Source organism: Moschus berezovskii, chromosome 5 (assembly GCF_049115385.1).
Source record: "Moschus berezovskii isolate FMDL1 chromosome 5, NW_MosBer_1.0, whole genome shotgun sequence".
Lineage (NCBI taxonomy): Eukaryota > Metazoa > Chordata > Mammalia > Artiodactyla > Moschidae > Moschus > Moschus berezovskii.
The window spans coordinates 68,625,590-68,644,953 of NC_142464.1; the positions used below are offsets into that span (position 1 = coordinate 68,625,590).

Here is a 19,364-nt window from a genome sequence, read left to right on the forward strand (position 1 = left end):
CTAAATGCATTTATCCTTTTCCCCTAAATCTATAGGACATCACATACTGACCAAAAAGTTTCTTCAGAGGAAAATGTCAGCAAAATACATGAAGGAACTTCCCTGGTGGTCCAATGGTAAAGAATCTGCCTGCCAATACAGGGGACACAGGTTTGATCCCTGGTCTGAGAGAATCCCACAGGCCTCGGGGCGACTCATGCACCACAACTCCTGGCACCAAGCTCTAGAGCCTGAGAGCCACAACCACTGAAGCCTGGGAGCCTAGAGCCCGTGCTCTGCAGCAGGAGAAGCCACTGCATGGAGAACCCAGCACACTGCACCAGAGGAGCCCTCACCAGCCGTAACTAGGGAAAGCCCTTGCACAGCAACATAGACCCAGCATAGCCATAAAAATAAATACATAAAAATTAAAAAAAAAATAATAAAGGCAAGAACACTATTGGTTGTACAGACTGTAGTGGTTGTGGAGAGCAAAGACTCACCTAGAACAGGGTTTCCAAATCTTGGCACTACTGACTTTTGGGTCAGATAATTCTTTATTGTAAGGGGCTCTCCTGTGTGCTTCAGGATGTTTAGAAGCATCCTTGGCCTCTTCCAGAGATACCAGTAGTGTTCCACCCCTCCCAGACTGTGACAACCAATAATGTCTCCAGACATTTGCCAAATGTCCCCTGGACAACAATCTCCTGCAGTGGAAAACCACTGGTTCAGAACCACCTTGCACACTTGGTTGCTCAGCTGTGTCCGACTCTTTGTGACCCTATGGACTGTAGACTGCCAGGCTCCTCTGTCCATGGGGATTCTCCAGGCAAGAATACTGTAGTGGGTTGCCATGCCCTCCTCCAGAGGATCTTCCCAAACCAGGGACTGAACCCAGGTCTCCCTCATTACAAGCGGATTCTTTACCGTCTGAGCCACCAGGAGCCCAAGAATACTGGAGTAGGTAGCCTATTCCTTCTCCAGAGGATCTTCCTGACCTAGGAATCGAACTGGAGTCACCTGCATTGCAGGTGGATTCTTTACCAGTTGAGCTACCAGGGAAATATATCAGTAATATTCAATCCCTCAAATGAGATTCAGAAATGGAGAATCAAGCCTGTAAGAACTTTGTAAGATTTGTGGTATAGGCCATATAACCTAGCTGTTTTCTTTCTGTGACTTAATGTCAGGGTGACTGCCCTTCTAAACAATCCCTACCCCCCAATCCTCATTTACTCCCACCTTCTTGATCTTCTCTTTAGAAATCCTATGAATAGCAACCTTTTATAGATTTGAACCATGAAAGTAAAAAAGCTTAGAGAAATTTGGCACTGTGCAAAACATGTCTCAAATCTCCCCTGCCTTCTATCCAATTTTAAAGGCAAGGAAGTTGAAAGCCAATAAAATAAAATGCCAAGTCCAAAGTCCCTAATCTATTAACCAAGGGCTGATCTTGGTAAGAAGACTGGTCCTGGTCCAGGGATTTTTCCCAAACCCAACTTCCTTCAGGAAGCCTTAAGAGAATCTAATTCCTAACCACTACTTACTTTGAGCACACTGCTTGATCTGTTAGTCCTTCATTTCCATATTTGCTAGATGAGGATAATGTATGTGTGCTTAGTCACGCAGTCATATCCAACTCTTTGTGACCCCGTGGACTGTAGCTTACCAGGCTCCTCTATCCATGGGATTCTCCAGCCAAGATTATTGGAGTGGGTTGCCATGTCCTCCTCTAGGGAATCTTCCCAACCCAGGGACTGAACCCAGATTTCCTGCACTGCAGGTAGATTCTATACCATCTGAGCCACCAGGGAAGCCCAGATGAGGATAATAGTAGGACCTAATTCTTACAGTTGATTCTGCTGATTAAATAAAGTCAAGCCTGGCATTACAGTAGGCGTTCCTTAATGTCAGCTATTAGTGTTAGCCATTATTATTTTGTTTTTAACTTTCAACTTCAAATATTTAGTTACAGATAGCTGTTAAGCAATTACTCAAGCATAAGACTCTCCTTTTCTAACACTGATTACTGTAGGTACACACATATATAATTTGTCATCAAAGTATTTTCCTTATTAAAAACAAAACTGAAGTAAATGTGAAATCTTCAGATACTACATATCCTTTTGAGCAGTGACCCATCTTATGCAAAACCAAAAACCACACCGTTTGGCCCAATTAAGCAACAATAAATTTTATTACACCTCATGGGCACCACTGGTGTTGACAAACCAGAATGAAAAGCTGCAGCTGTGGACAGTTTCTATAGCTGTGATTGCAAAACATTAACCATTGTAACCTCCTCTCCTACCTCCACCCAAATGTAATGGTTTATGACTTTCTAAAACATTACTTTTTTGGACTAGAGTTTTCTATTGCCTCAGACAACATAGTGTTTTATTTCTACAAATTTGGAAATATAAGCTCAATCTTCTTATTTTTAGAATAACCACTGGTAGGGGAGGAGTGCTTGCAGTGGTGGTACAGATAGCTTCCAGCCCTCCAAGCTCCAAAGCCTCATGTCTTATTTGTCATCGATCCCAAGCGCTTGCTCTAGAAGCTCAAAAAATGGATTTGCTATATATACAAATCAGCCTTTCACACTGTAGTTTCAAGTGTGTCCGTGTTGGCTTCCAGTTTCCACTCACTTACTAGGCAGAAGTGCTACCGACCCTTTGTCAAGTTAGGTAAGGAAGAGACAAGAAATATATTTGCATGTCCTAAATGGATCCATTTGTATGTGCCAATATTTACAGCATGAATTTGCATGCCTCTAAAAGCGGTTGTACCTCACAAGGAAATCCACTGTACTTCATGTTGTAATATTTTCATCTTTTATAATATGGAATGAGTCTTTGTTCATGCATGATCTACACTTACTTTTCAATGTTAAATATGCTATTTAATATAAATTCAATATATATTAAATATATCTTATACACTAAATATATTAAATACAATATTTAATTCTTAGCATATTCATATTTACAATATAGTAGCATATCAATTCGGAGAAGGCAATGGCACCCCACTCCAGTACTCTTGCCTGGAAAATCCCATGGACGGAGGGGCCTGGTAGGCTGCAGTCCATGGGGTCGCTAAGAGTCAGACATGACTGAGCGCCTTCACTTTCACTTTTCACTTTCATACATTGGAGAAGGAAATGGCAAGCCACTCCAGTGTTCTTGCCTGGAGAATCCCAGGGATGGGGGAGCCTGGTGGGCTGCCGTCTATGGGGTCTCACAGAGTTGGACACGACTGAAGCGACTTAGCAGCAGCAGCAGCATATCAATTGGAGGAGGAAATGGCAACCCACTCCAGTATTCTTGCCTAGAGAATTCTCGTCCCGTGGACAGAGGAGCCTGGTAGGCTGCTGTCCATAGGGTCGCATAGAGTCGGACACGACTGAGGTGACTTAGCAGTAGCAGCAGCAGCATATCAATATGTTAAATATATAATACAAATATCAAACATATAATACTGAAATATTAAATATATATAGGATTAACTTGAATTAGACAATTCTTAATGGCTGAAACTATACTCAAAATTTTTCAACATTAACCCACCCTAACCCATGCCCACATTACAGTGTCTTATACACTGTGGATGGCTCATTTATTGTTAGAATACTGTTTAGTCATGTGTGATATAGAGGTTACACACTTTATCTATATTTGCTAATTTGGACACAGTGATAAAAAGAAATAATGAAATCCAAAATAGTTGCCTGAAATAAATGCCTCTCACTCTTGCTAGAAGTGCTGGATACAAAAGGGAAACATCTCCCTGGGGTGTTTAACAGGCATCTCAGTAAACATTCCCCAAACTGAGCTCCTGGTTTCCCCAGTTCCCCTTGAACCTGTTCTCCTTCAGTCCCTCATATGGAACCCAGTAACTTTAGCTAGAATCCTCATTCTTTCCCTCACCCCTACATCTAGGCCATCACTAAGTCTTGCTATTTCTTCAAGTCACTGGTGAAACCCCTACCCCAGCTGAACTGAGGCTATAAAAAAAGGCAGGAGAGCACACAGAAGAAATGGCACCCAGTTGACCAGCATGACTCCACTTTCACTGCCACCTTCAAAAAAGGAATCTTATTTGTCTGCCATGACATCCTCCCTCCAATTCAGTCTTTACCTAAGAGTTATTATTTAACAAGCAAATCCTTTTTTCATGGCTTTCCATTGAAACAGGGTAACAAACTATTCTGTGGTTGAAGGGCCTACATGATCCAGGACTCAGTTAGTCCCACAGCCTTACCTTGTGCCTCCCTGCTCCTTGTTCCCAGCACTGGGGCAACATTGGCCTCCTTTAAGTCCTTCAGCATGCCCAGTTTCTTCCAGTCTTAGGAACTGCATAAATGCTATACCTTCAGCACCACACCACATCCCAGGGGGAGCCTTCTCAGGCCACTCTGGCTAAGTGTTCTATTGTCCAGTACCTCTCAGTTTTTTCAGAGTACTGAATCCCATCTCCACCCCTAAAGAAAGCGCCATGAGAACAGAAAACTGTTGTTCTCTGCTGCATACCTAGTACCCGGCATCTGGCACATAGCAGCTACTCAATAAATAACAGCTGAGTCTGTGTCTACATAAGGAAAAGAGGTTTTTTCAAAGTCTGCTTTAAACCCATTTAATCCACATTCAGCTTCCCTGATGGCTCAGTGGTAAAGAATCTGCCTGCCAAGTATTTCATGTTCATCTTTTTTTTTCAAGTATACCTATTAACTAGGTCTATATTTTGATAAAATTTTCTAATTCATAAAGAATTACCACCAGCTCTACCTACATAGTATATTGTTTTTTAAAAAGAAAAAGTTGCTCAGTCGTGTCCAACTCTTTGTGACCACACGGACTGTAACCAGCTAGGCTCCTCTGTCCATGAATTTCTCCAGGCAAGAATACTGAAGAGAGCAGCCATTCCCTTCTCCAGGGGATCTTCCCAACCCAGGGATCAAACCCAGGTCTCCTGCATTGCAGGCAGAATCTTTACCATCTGAGCCACCAGGGAGGCCTAGTATATTCTTAAACACAGATCTAACTGAACATTTACATGCTACTCATTCTTAATGTCCCATTCGGTACATATGATAAGCAATAAAATGATTTGCAGAAAGTACTAGAAATATTAGATGATTATTAGGTATATTCAGGGTTTTTAAAAATTTCTTGAATTGTCCATATTACTATCAATTATGGTGACAGTTTCCAAATCAACTTAGAAATGAAAAATATCCGGATAATTGTAAATCAGCCACAAGCCATGATCAACAACAGTCAAAAATAACTAAATCCACGATCTTCAAGTACCTTCAGCAGAATTTATATACTACTTTTTGTTTGTTTGTTTTTGGTTGTGCCACGCAGCTTGTGGGACCTTAGTTCCCTGATTAGGGATGGAACCCAGGCCCCCTGCAGTAGAAGCACCAGGCCCCTAACCACTAGACCACCAAGGAATGCCTGTTTTTTAACTGCAAAGAACCTTCCTGGAGTGTACACTCACCTTCAAGACCACTTCTAGGGACTTAAGCTGGTGATCCAGCAGATAAGACTCTGAGCTTCCAGTTCAAGGGACATGGGTTCAGTCCCTGATCAAGAAACTAAGCTCCCACATGCCGCGTGGCACAACAACAACAACAACAAAAAACCCTTCTAGGGTCCCTAAACCCAGTAGCCACAGGATCCCCACCAGCCACTGGGGAAGTTCTTTACAGAGTTATAGATCTAAAACTAACAGGAGGACACACAGAGGAAGCTGCACCTCCAAGCACCAAGAAATGCAGTTTTATTTAACCAAGGAAAATCGTGCCGAGGGAGGGAAAAAGGCAGGGACTAGCAAACCAGTATGGCAGATGGGAGAGTGTTGTGCCACTCAGTAAATGCAAGACCAGAGTTTTGTAAAAGGTTCTGGAGAGATATTAACAACTCAGACAATGACACTAGCACTCACTTCATGCCAGGTCAAGGGGAAATAGTTAACTGAGCTCTGCAATTGAGAAAAGAATTGAGATGGAATCCTGGAGCCACAGTTGACATTGGGCAAAATCTCAAAGGTCTGAATTGACAGCTAAAAAAAAAAAGTGCAAGTTGTCTTGACAGTTACTTTCAGAGTAATCATTAATTATAATTAAATGACAATAGAGAAAGTGATAAACAATATAGTAACATGAGTTAGTTAAGTGTAATTATCTGCAGGGCACGCAATTCACAAGACTGGTTCAAAACAGAACTGTATGATTTAGATGGAAATCACAAAAAGATTGCCAAAGACTAAGCTTTGATTTGGAAACCAAAGTGCTGAAATGATTGCGCCATTCCCACACTTCGCTCTGCCTTGCTTGTTACTTAGTCACTGGCCTCCATCAAGGGCTCGTGGTGGCACAGAAAATAATGAAACCAGAGAAACCAGAGAAGATATAGTAGCTTAATAGGAGAGGTCTGAGGAAAAAAATCATGCTTATTCAGAAAGATGTGCTTCTAGTTATATTTTGAGTAGAACACACAAGTAAGTACTACACTTTCAGTTGTACCTGTGCTGTGTAAGAGTCTGTGTTTTATTCACTAATTTGATAAATATTTATGGATTACCTACTCTGCATCAGGGGCTTCCCAGGTGGCTCAGTGGCAAAGAATCCACCTACCAATGCAGGAGATGCAGGAGACAAGGGTTCAATCCCTGGGTCAGGAAGATCTCCTGAGGAGGAAATGGCAACCCACTCTAGTATTCTCGCCTGGATACTCCCATGGCCAGAGGAACCTGACGGGCTTCAGTCCATGGGGTTGCAAAGAGTCAGGTGCAACTGAGCACGCACACACTCTGTGGCAGACTCTGCTCTAAGATGCTTGACAAACATCAACAAATGACACAGATGTTCTAGTAGGGAACAGACAGACAATAAGACACACAATCATAAAATACGCTAAAAAGTATAGTATTAAAAATAGCGCAGGATAGGGAGAGAGAGTGCCCCACAGGAAGGAGGAATTGATGCCCTTCCACAAAGGGGGGAAGAATAAAGACTTGGAGGAGGTGGAAAAGTGGAGCTTGGATGTATTTGGGGAAGACAGTTCGGGGAGAGAGAGTAGTGAGTGCAAAGGCCATGGAAGCATGAAGCTGTGGCTAAAGGAAAGCGATAATGGGGTGACTGATAGATGAGATTTAAGAGATAATGCAGACTTTCCTGACATTCCAGTGGTTAAGACTCCATGCTTCCAATGCAAGGGGCACGGGTTCAGTCCCTGGTCAGGGAAAGAAGATCCCACATGCTCTGCGATGTGGCCAAAAGAAAAAGAGGTAACAGGACTAGAAATACAGTGCCTCATTGGCTTTTGAGGGAGATGGAGAAGCTCTGGAAAGTTTTCAGCAGGGAAATAACATGATCTGACTGTTTTATGAGTCACTCTGGATACTGTGTCAAATACCAAGCGTATGGGATCAGGGCAAAGGTGGAAGCAGGGAGAAGAGAAAAGCAGATTCTGCCATTCCACTGACAATTTCATCGATTAACTTTAGCCGATGGGAAAAGGACAAGACCCTTCACACCTTAGTAGGATGTGTGAGAACATGGGTGTCACCATTTGATTCAGGGTATGTATGGCTCATACACTTCCCACTGGGGGAGTGACTCCTAGGTCCCACTCTGGGAAGTGTGCTGGGCGAATATTCAAAGATTCCTGCCTTCCCAGGGTTGGTCTCAGCCACTGGGAGTGACTGTGACTATGGAGCCACTGCAGATACAAGGCACAAATTCCAGGGCTCCTTAGTAGTTTCTGCTTACTCACTGACAAATCCACAAATAACTTGAGGTGGATCCTGGAACCCACAATATAGGGCAAAGAGTAAAGGAGGTACCTGGGACAAACTATTGTTTGCACCAGCTAGCTTGCTATTGGATTCCCTTTGCCCTGCAAGTAGGATTTCACTGGAGGCAATTCTCTGAACACAACTCTTCACCACTTACCCTCTTTCCTCTTAGCTGAGAGTACACCAACAGCCGAACCAGAAACACCAACCACCCGGGCTCACAGATCTGTGCACTCCCTTGATAGTGTTCCTCCTCGGTGGATCTCTGTTCACTCTCCCTAATTTTGAGAAAATGCACTTTTCCCTGATAATTATCTAATAAATTCCTTCTAATTTGAGAAAATACATTTTCCCCTTCTCATTGTTACCTGGTAACAAGTCTGAGCCTTCTAAAGGCTGTTAAAGAGCAGAAAAAAAGAGGTATAAACATTTAAATGTTTGCCAATGTGATGGGCACCTAAGCAGTGCCACAGTTCAGCCCCTCCCTTCCCCATCCAGACATGCTTTCAGAAGCTTGGCTGTAGATAAAGCTTCCATTCCGGTTGCTTTCTGAGTTCACTACTTCTCCATCATATTTTCTCTATCCAACAATTTTTGCTAAAATGCTTGTGGAAAAATAGAGGTCATCCAAATAAATGTGATGCATAGATACATGCCCATGAAATGAAAAAGAAAAAAGCTGTCATTTTAGATGGTAATAAATTTGGGCAAAGTCTTATTTATTGAGCACTTAACTGAGTGAACTCCGGGAGTTGGTGATGGACAGGGAGGCCTGGCGTGCTGTGATTCATGGGGTCGCGGAGAGTCGGACACAACTGAGCGACTGAAATGAACTATAAACTAGGGACATTGAGGGATGCAAATATTATTTAGACACAAATCCTGCCTCCAAGGAACTTAATGTCTGTTTGGCAGGGGAAAACAGTATATGTACAAAAAGTATCAAATGATATAAAATGCCATGAGAGGTGCACAGATAGGACACTGGCAGTTCTGAGAAAGTCTCATACTCTGATTTTGAATATGACCAGTTAACACTAACCAGCAGAAGTCACAATAGGAACTACTTAAGTTTGTTGTATTAAGGTCTTTTACATGGAGTATTTCTACTTTGTATTAGCCATTTCCAGATCTATACTGTTTTCAGCAGAACATCTGGCAGTCTCTCACTTAACAGATATGATAGCATCATTCTTTTTGCTTCTAATAAAACATCATACAGTTGATGATCATATATAGAGAGGAAAGAAAAAGGTATGTTAATGATTCTAAGTTAGTTTCTTTCTACAACTAAGTTACAAAGACCAAAAGAAACTTGCAAAAAATAGTGCCTGCCTATAATGGCAATGGCATTTGGTCAAAAGGAGTGATCTTAAGAAGAGAATCCTAGATTACCATCACCACAATAAGTCACAAAAGGAGTAGGGTAGTGAGATGAGAAGAATTCAAACACAGAAAGGCATCCTAAAATGATATATAACAAGTGAACAACGTATCATATCAAACTGACTGCATGCCACCTACTGTTTTGAGCCCTCTTTATACAATAGATTGATTAATTTAATCCTCATAACAACTCTGTGAGACAGGCATTTTACAGCTGAGGAAACTGAGTTATGGAGAAATCAGGTAGTCCGTAAGTGGCCAAGCTAGGATTTGAACCAAGTTAGACTGTATTCTCGGAGAAGGCAATGGCAAGCCACTCTAGTACTATGCCTAGAAAATCCAATGGATGCAGGAGCCTGGTAGACTGCAGTCCGTGGGGTTGCTAAGGGTCGGACACGACTGAGCGACTTCACTTTGACTTTTCACTTTCACACATTGGAGAAGGAAATGGGAACCCACTCCAGTGTTCTTGCCTGGAGAATCCCAGGGACGGGGGAGCCTGGTGGGCTTCCGTCTATGGGGTCACACAGAGTCGGACACGACTGAAGTGACTCAGCAGCAGCAGCAGCAGACTGTATTCTTGCTCACTCCAGTGTTCTTGCCTGGAGAATCCCAGGGACGGCAGAGCCTGGTGGGCTGCTGTCTATGGGGTCGCACAGAGTCGGACAGGACTGAAACGACTCAGCAGCAGCAGACTATATTCTTAGCCACTTCTCCATGGAGTTTGAATTTAATGTGAATGGTCATCCTTTCCCCACAGACTGTCATTTTCATGCAGGCTAACCACTCCTTCTTTCTCTCCATATGTGACGAAATTTGGTTCAGACGGTAAAGAATCTGCCTGCAATGAGGGAGACCTGAGTTGGATCCCTAGATTGGGAAGATCCCCTGGAGGAGGGCGTGGCAACCCACTCCAGTATTCTTGCCTGGAGTATCCCATGGACAAAGGATCCTGGTGGGCTATGGTCCATAGGGTCGCAAAGAGTCGGACACGACTGAAGCAACTGAGCACACACCCTAAGAACAAACTAGCCCACGGAGCTGAGATCTCTGCATCATCATGCTGCAGCTTTTGCCTTTTATAATCTAACTAAATTCCAAGGTAAATTCTCAACCACTGCATTCTTCCCTGGGAAAACAGTAAGATCATCTGCACATAGAAATATATCATGATTATTAGCTGGAAGAATAAAAACAACAACAATAACAACAAAAAAACCCATCAGGCCATTGAACCTTCTGTTAATAATAAGCTGCAGTGCCCCACTGAGTTTTCTGTGTCACCAAATTCTCCCAGTTGTAGTTACACAAAGGCAACTTTGTCTTGAGACAGCTACTAAGAAGATGGGCCTAATCTTGGCAAGGGCTTGGTGTACCGAGAACCATGTTATTATTTTTGAAAATAAATGACAGCAAACAAAGAGAAATATTATTTAAGCCGTCTTTTCAAAAGGCACAGTGTTATCATCATCATGGACATGGAACCCCACTTTCGGACATATGAATATTTTACCTGACCTCAAAAGGCCCAAATACACATTTTCAGAATGGCAATCAAACTGATCTAAGAAAATTAACACCTGAAAAAAATCTTCCTCACTTTACTAAGTACTTCTTTTGTTTTCTTTTGGCATGATATGTAATGCTTTACAAAAATGATTGAGTGAAGACTCAATGCTCTGAAAGGTAAATACTTTTCATTATAATTTTTATAGGTTGGCATTTCCTTGGTCAGGTAGAGGTGTCTTGTTTCTGTTTCAGCTACACAATGCCCCACATTCATTGTACATCCACCCATTGCCCATCGGTATGTATAATTAACCCTTGCTCATCCACGTGTGGATTATCCATTGCTTCTACAATCCAGTTGGTTTTTTCCCCCAGTATGGAAACTCAAGGAATATGACCAAAACTGACTATTAGCCAAAGCAAAGCACAATCAGGAAGCAAATACTGTCAGCAAATCCCCTTTCATCAACATACACCCACCAACTATGGTCTTGGCACTGGGACGTTATGTTCTCAAGAGCTACAAACATAATATTCCCAAAGACAAATATCATGATTTGAGGCCAGCGATTGTTTTCTTGACTAATGTAAATGGCTGTAATATATAAGCAACATTTTGCACTGCCAGGAATCAGATGAGACCAAAGGACTGATATTTCCTCAAAATCACAAAGCATTTTCAGGGTTATACCAGCATTTTGTCTTCTGGTGTCATCTCTCTTAGGCAGCCTTCAGAAAGGTAGAGATTGTTCTTTTGATTTCTAAAATGATCCCACTCTTTAAAACCTGGTAGGGTTTACCAAAAAGAGAAACTATAAACTACAATCAAGCATTTATATTAAAGTCTCAGTTTTGTTGTTTTGTATTTTACAGATGTATAAACTGTTTATATCTAAACACTCCCACAAATCACTTCTGCATAAATTAACTGCCTAAGATGACAAAATCTCCATATTCACAGTGAAAAAGAATGCTCATATTATATACCTAAGTTACATAAACTAATCTGTGGGTTTTTGTTTTTTCTTTTCAGGTGTCCTTTAAACCACTGCAGAAGGTAGATGAAAGCCAGAATGGAGTGTGGTTGAAGGGGCCTGTGCCTTTTGTAATCAGTTTACTTTGGGCTGTACCTAGAGACAACATCTTGAACTCATTCAAATGAGCCATCTATTGCAGTGCACTAGGGGCATTTGAATTACAAAAGTGGGGGTGGGGGGTGAGCCTCAGATTCCTGAAGTTGCCGGTTCACCTGCAATAGTTCAGTTCAGTTCAGTTCAGTCGCTCAGTCGTGTCCGACTCTCCGCGACCCCATGAATCACAGCACGCCAGGCCCCCCTGTCCATCACCAACTCCCAGAGTACACTCAAACTCCTGCAATAGTTGGAGGGCATTAAATCCCACATTATTTTAGGGGTTTGGAGTTCACTTGTTTCTTTGCCATTTATTCCTCCAGACACTGTACCCTTCTACTTCCGCTGGAAAATTCCTTCCTCACCCACTTCTCAGGGTAAAAAGAGAGGTTTTGGAAAGAGGGGGGTACACTGATTTGAAGGGAAAAATATCCTTTCCCTCTGAGTCCTCTCCCCATACAGATGCTGACAGAGCATAAGGAGATGCAACTATAAAGAGGCAGAAACCATCAGAACGCAAGCTCAGACCACTTCAGGAATCTTTTACTGACAAGATGATTCAGGACCACACACAACAAGTGGCAGGGTGCCATTTCCCCCTAAATCCCAGTATGAGGTTTCTAACAACTTGAGGTGGCAGTTGAACAATCGCATATTATCATTGCTATGCTATTCTTCTCGGGAGTTTCTAAAAGCCTTCTATCTCATAACCCAAGTCATCCCTGCACTGCCATTATTGACAAACCTTTTCTAGTTGTTCTTTGAAGCAATGACCCTGAGCAGGTGGCTGTTTGGACTAACACACACGTCTCACAATATTAAATCAGAAAATCAACATCATCACAAGACACAGAGTCTGCTCCCAAGAGGAAAAACACATCTTTTAATCGGGCCAATAGCTGAAACGTTCCAATATAACCTTTAACTTGAAATCATTCTGACAAACATTTTTTTAAACTGTATTTATGTATTAAATGTAACTTCACAAACGTTTGGCACACAAACCCTAGGTTCTTACAAAATCTATCCTTTAGCTAAGTCGTATGAATCCCACACTTAAGCCCTCTTCAGAGCAAGTTTTTTTCTAGGATTATGCATCCTCTGGGAAAACCAAATCAGAGTTTCACTTGAACCTCAGGCCAACTTTGAGGAGATCTCCCTCCCCCAACTTGCACTCCTGTATCCAGTGCTGAAAAATCAGAAGGGACTTGAAATGTAGAGGTGGAAACCTGTCTGAAATAGGCAAATACTTCCCTCTAGCAGTCCAAGTTCAATCATTTGGGACGTGATAGGTTTTAATCATCAGATCAAGAGTAGAATTTGGAAAGCAAGTTCATTTTGTAAGAAAATTATTTATTGGCTTCAATCTTCTAATCTTTGTTTAAATTACTGGGAACAGGTTCTGTTACTAGTAAATCAGAGAACAGTCTAATCTGAATGCTTTTATCATGTGAGGGGAAAAAAAAATGAAAGTCATCCTAAACACTAGTCAGAGCAAGTATGAGGACACATGTCCCGAAGCACATAGTTTCCTTGCTTTCTATCTTGAGTTCATCCTCAGTGTCACCAGTTGTTTCGGGCAAAATTTAGTCTACAGCAGCACAGGTAGGAATCAAAAATACGCTGACAATTAAAACTATAGAGATTGGAGTAAAGTGATGATGCCAAATTTTCAATCTTACAAGCTTCTGAAAACTCAATAACCAAAGGAAAGATAAAGAATCTTCAAAACTTCATTCATTTTTGGCATCTGTTCTACAAAACACTCTTGAGCAGATGAATTTAAGTGTAGCCTTGTCAGGTAAAGAAGCATGACAGAGTCAGACTAGGAGCTTGGTTTTTGTCCGTTTATTTCTTTCTTTAACAAATATTGAAATAATAACACTGGTCAGATTTCTCGTTCTCCCTCTGTGCAATAATTAAGTCAAAGAGGCCAAAACGGTTTATCAGAACAAGGTGAAGGGCAAGGTAAACAAGGAAGGATATGAAAACCCAGATTCTTTTCTTTTCTTCCTCCTGTTTCCATTTTGGACTGGGTTAGTTTTGTTTCCCTCCAAAATTTCAGATCATCAGTCTGACAAGGATTATTGTTTAATAGTCCACCAGGCTCCTCTGACCATTGAATTCTCCAGGCAAGAATACTGGAGTGGGTAGTCATTCTCTTCTCCAGGGGGTCTTTCTGACTCAGGAATCGAACCTGGGTCTCCTGCATTGCAGACAGACTCTACCATCTGAGCCATGCCGAACAGCAATACAAAATCCTGCAAAATGCTATCTCATCGCCTTGATTGGGTACTTGGCTTTGTCTAGAGATTGTGTTTTAGGTTGTTGAAAATCTTTTACCTTTTAGAATCAGCACCTACAACTCTCAAATGCACTTGGTCTAAATTGCAACTGTGCTTAAATCTGTGGCAACCTCTTCACATTTAAGCTTTTCTCTGCCCTGAAAAATTCTTGTGACTCTAGCATTACAAGTTTTAAAGAACACATTTCTAATCTATATCCATGCTAAAGAACACTGGGTGAGCCATTAGAATGTGCTACATCAGTAACAGTACAAATCAGTATGGCAAAAATCAGCATGGCCTATGAGTAAAGTACCTTGAGGAAACGATCTTAGATAAGCCTCAAGCAAGAAGACACATCCCCAAATGCTTTGGGACAGTACCCAAGAGTAGATGAACTTTTACCTTAATAAAAAATGAATCACTATTTGAAAAATTCCACTTCATTTATTTTATCTGATTTCTTAAATATCCAGTGGCGGATCTGTCAGCTGTCATAGTTCATCAGCCCTAGACTTTTATGCAGATTGAATTTTTAACTTTAAATAACTAAGTCTGTGCTCGGTGTTACCTTGGGAGGTAAATGACTCCAAGAAGATATTCCCCTCATATCCTCCCCCAACACACATCCCCCAGTAACCCTCCCCTCCTTACCACTCACTGTGAGATGCCTGTCATAAAAGTTTTCTCAATCTCACTTTAATAATCTGGGTCTAAAAAGTCACCTGTGCCTCTGGATAGCCCAATCATACGCTTTCAAGAGCGCGGGGCGGGGGGGATTGTTTATTGTACGGAAAAGGTTTCATCACCAGAGGAAACGATGGGGCTGACTGTATATGATTTTCTGCTTTTCCAGAAGCTGACGCTTTTGAAATCTTATTATAAACTATTTCTTTCCCATTAAATACGCCAGAGTCGGAAGGGGGAAGGTAGAATAAGGGGAGATAAGGTCTAAAGAGAGAGGAAAACAAAATTTCAAAATCTGGACCCACAGGTAAGATTAAGGGACAGTAGTTAGAAAGACTGCCAAAAACGACCTTACCTTTGTGAGGTATTTGCAGTCGCCCACTTCTGAAATTAACACCATTCAGAGCGCAGTGGCGATTGACACAGCTAGGAAGTAACCTACAACATCTTCTCGGCCTCCCCCTTTTTAATGTAAAACCAAAATAAGGAGTGTCCAGCGACTCCCTACCGCGCCGCTTAAAGCCACAGACCGTTTCGGGCTTCACTCCCAGGCGCTGGGAATTCCAGTTTGTCAGAATCTCTTAACCTTGGAAAGCCGCAGGAGAGAAACTCTCTCCGAGGACAACTCCCCGAGCCCCAACTTCTCACTGTCCCGAACTGCACATTCCGAAGTGAGAAGCCTGCGCGATAACCAGAAGGCAGTTCTCTCGGGGCTAAATTCCTGGCGGGAGCGAGAACGCGAAAGCGCGGCGAATTCCCCTGGCAGAGCGGCGCCGGACCCGCGCCCGGGGGAGAGCGGCGGCCCCGGGAGCCCTGCGTGCGTCGGGCGCTGCGCGCGGGGAGCGCTCGAGCCTCGGCTCCGGCTCTTCCCGGTTCCCTCCTCCCGCTCCTGCCCTCCCCCATCCGGGGCCGTTCGCCTCACAGTAGCGAGGTTGTCTCTCGTCTACTCCCTTCCCTTAAACTCACCAAACCAGATTTTTACTCCCAACACCGGCAACTTCCCGTAAATCTGCTCTGAAATTTTATCCTGCTCGCTGAGCCTCCGCTGGCTGAAGGCCAGTGCAACATTCCTGTTGTTTTAGGAGCGCAGATACCTTTGCTGAAGGTTGGGGGAAAAAACAAAACCAATCTGCCTTGATGGGGAAGAGACGCGGGAACTTCACCACACAGACTTGTCGCTCCCCGCTCAAAAAGTCACATCCATTTTAGAAAGCCAAGAAATAGCCCCAGCAGTGGCACCTGCTCCACCTGAGGACATCTGCCCGAAATCAGACGTCTGGCCCCCCGCTTTGGGCGGCTGAGGGAACCCAAGCAGAACCACGTTTGAGGAATAAGGAACCAGCTGTTGAATCACGAGCCGGTCGGCACACACCACCCCCGTCCTCCCCCCCAACCCCCCAGTAAAGAAGCCGTGTAGCCAGGTAGGATCAGCGCGAGCTCGGCGGCGGGCCTGCAGGAAGGGGGGAACCCCCGAGAGTGTCCTTACCTGAGGCAGAGCAGCTCGGACGGGCACGGGAGGGAGCGTCACGCGGACCAAGCCCTGACCTTTGCCGGGGCCTTCACAGCAGGGCCTGGGGCCTGGGCGCTGCTGGTTCAGAAGTGGCTCATTTTAATACGCTCTGACCTAAAGTTACAGCTGGTTTCTAGAAAGGGTACAGAAAAAAACACTGCATTTTAAAACAGCAGCCAAGGCCTCCCTTAACCTCGGCCCGATCCTCCGGGGAGCCGGTTCTAACCCCCATCCCAGCCCCATCCTCCAGAAATCCGCAATCTGTGCCCCACCCCTTCGCATTACCTGTTTATACAAGAGTTAAGGAGCCTCACGCATTTCAATAGAGCGCTAAGCCTGTTTGTAGGCGCGTAATCGGCCAACAGGAATCAAATTCTGTGACTAAACAAACCAGAAGAGGAAGCAGGCACCACCAGGAACCTAAAACGGAGTTGTGATTTCGGGTTGCAGTGTCATTCAATAGAGGGGAGGAAAGAAAAAGTGCTGCTTCTCATTAGACTGCTTTAGTGAAGGAATAGTTAAAATTTTTTTTTTTTTTTTTGCGGGTTAAATGAACTAATACATACAAAAAGGTTAGAACAGTGCTTGGCACACTGTGTTAGTTGCCACTAATGCCATTATTTTTTTTAGTTATTATTATTTGTACTATAGCTTTTTTTCTGAAGAGGTGGGGTCTGTGATCAGAGAATTGGGCTCTTGAGCCAACACTGTCACTCTAATTGTAAAGCCATGAGCCAGTTTCTTTCTTTTTTTTTTAAACCTCTCCCAGCCTTCCTATCCGAAAGATTCTAACGGTGAAATTTCTGCAATTTACATTCATTGAATATAATGAAAAATAAAGGTCCTGTAAAAATAGTGTTTAATAGAGTGATCTCCATCTCACTTAAATGTTGCAAGATGGACAAGATACATGAAAATAAATTGACCTATATACTCTATGAAGTTCTCTGACAGCGAGGAAACTCAGGATCTAGCCATCTACCACGAATGTGTGCTTCATTCGAATTCGGATTTAGGCACCTAATTTGCTGTCTGACACCGGGAGAGTTACTTATCCTATCCAATGCTGGACAAATAATGGTCATTGCTACTTGAATATCAGTGTGAAACGGGGGGAAATAATTTTAAAGCTCTTCATAAATATTTGAAAGTAATTATCAACGGCTAAGATGTGCAGTGCTGACACCCTTTTTTTCTCCACTTAACTTCACTCTTGAAGAAATCATAGCCCCTTTACCTGAATGAGGCCTTTAGTACTTTGCGGTGCACTTTAATCCACCTCATTTTACCCTACAGTTCTATCCTATGGAGTACTTCATTCCTGTTTTGCAGATTGAAGGCACTGAGGTCAGCTAGAGCACGTTTTCCCTGAGTGGTGAGGCCGAGAGAGTTCTCAGCTCCAGTTAAATCTAAAAGCAGCGTTTGCCACCTTTTGGAAAAATGATTCCTTCAAACCAGCCAAGAATTCTGAAACATTTTAAATCTCTTTGATTTTTTATCTTCCCTATGGTGCAGGACTTAACAGATCAATTAAATGTTTTCTGAGTTTTAGATTCATTCCTTGTTACTATATAAGCCATGAAGATCCGGCACTGTGACCCCTTCAAGGTTCTCTCACCATGTCTAAGATGCCAGTTTACAGACACGCGTTCCACAGCCTCAAGACAACTTAGAAACTCTGACTCTACATAGCTCAGATTTGTCTTTGCTTTTCCGTATCAGGATTGTTACCTTGAGAGCCTCACCGTGTCAAGGACCTTCTGAGTTAAAGAATTCAAGAGGGGACATTCTCAGGCTCACAGATTTTCCCACCTCTTTTTCCAGGCTTTTCCGTAGGAAGCAATGGGCCAAACCAGGGGAATAATGGCTAGGAATAATCAAATAAGTTTGAAAGCGTGGAGGTCAGTGACTGCAGGAGAACTGGAGCTGGAATCAGGGAAGATGGCCCTTGAGGAAGCCCAGCTCCCTGGAAGCAAGTCCTTACGACAGTCCTCAGTGGTTCACTTTCTCTCAAATGATGCCTGGCATTGCTCCTTCTTTCTCAGTTTTGTACACTGCCACCGATTAAGTGGATATTATTCTTATTCCTAACTACTTCCCACTGCTTCCCTAGGAACATAGAGACAATAAAACATTGTTTAACATTTTAACAAATATGAATGTTTGTTAGTACTTCTTTGTGATTGACCTTGATGTCTGTTCCTCGTCTTTACTATTGTTATCATTATCATCATCATCATTTTAATTCTCAGGCAAATCCCATGATCCTGGGGCATTTGAGTTCTGCAGACCGTCACCTCTTGCTTTCTGTTTTCTTCTTTCCCTAAAAGGCAGAGGGCTAGAATGAATGCCAATAGCATGGAAATTGTTTCCCCATAGTTCTAAGTTTGAATATCAATTTTACCTCTTAGTTATGTGCTGCTGGCTAAATTGCTTAGTTGCTCTTGAGCTTCAGTTTGTGGTGATTGTTTAGTCACTAAGTCATGTCTGACTCTTTGCAACCCCATGGAAAGCTTCAGTTACTTCATTTATAAAATAATAACACCTCCCTCTCTGGATTTGTATAAGAGTTAAATGAAAGATGAAGTCTCATTATGATTACTGGCACATAGTAGGTACTCCAGAAGTGGTATTGCCTTTGGTACCTGGAAAAAACCTATTCCAGGGCTCACAAAGAATTGTCTTTCATATGTTTAAGATCAAATAACACTATTCCCAAGACACCCTCATTGATAGAAGCAATCCTCCGACATTTGTAAAGAACCACAGTATAGGACTTCTCTGGTGGTACAGTGGATAGGAATCCACCTGCCAATGCAGGGGACACAGTTTCCATCTGTGGTCCAGGAAGATTCCATTTGCCTCGGAGCAACTACACCTGCGAGCTGCAACCACTGAAGCCCATATGCCTAGAGCTTTTGCTCTGCAATGAGGGCCACTGCAATGAGAAGCCTGAGTAGCCTCACCTTCTCACAACAAAGAGTAGCCCCTGCTAGCTGCAATTCAAGAAAGCCCAAACAGCAAGGAAGACCCAGCACAACTACAAATAAATAAATTAAAAAAAAAAAAATC

The 19,364-nt window shown here is 42.8% G+C and overlaps 1 protein-coding gene across 4 annotated transcripts in view; it reads right to left on the reverse strand.

The window, feature by feature from the left end:
- Positions 1-16,716, reverse strand: part of RBM47 (RNA binding motif protein 47) — a 177,237-nt gene extending 160,521 nt beyond the window's left edge. For 2 of the 4 annotated variants that reach the window (XM_055434463.2, XM_055434455.2), the window contains exon 1: positions 15,138-15,727. The gene's annotated coding sequence lies outside the window, so the exon portion shown is untranslated. Of the gene's footprint in view, positions 1-15,137; positions 15,728-16,268; positions 16,531-16,577 lie in introns of those variants that run through there. The other 2 variants (XM_055434457.2, XM_088836298.1) reach the window with 2 other exon arrangements.
- Positions 16,717-19,364: the final 2,648 nt, after the last annotated feature.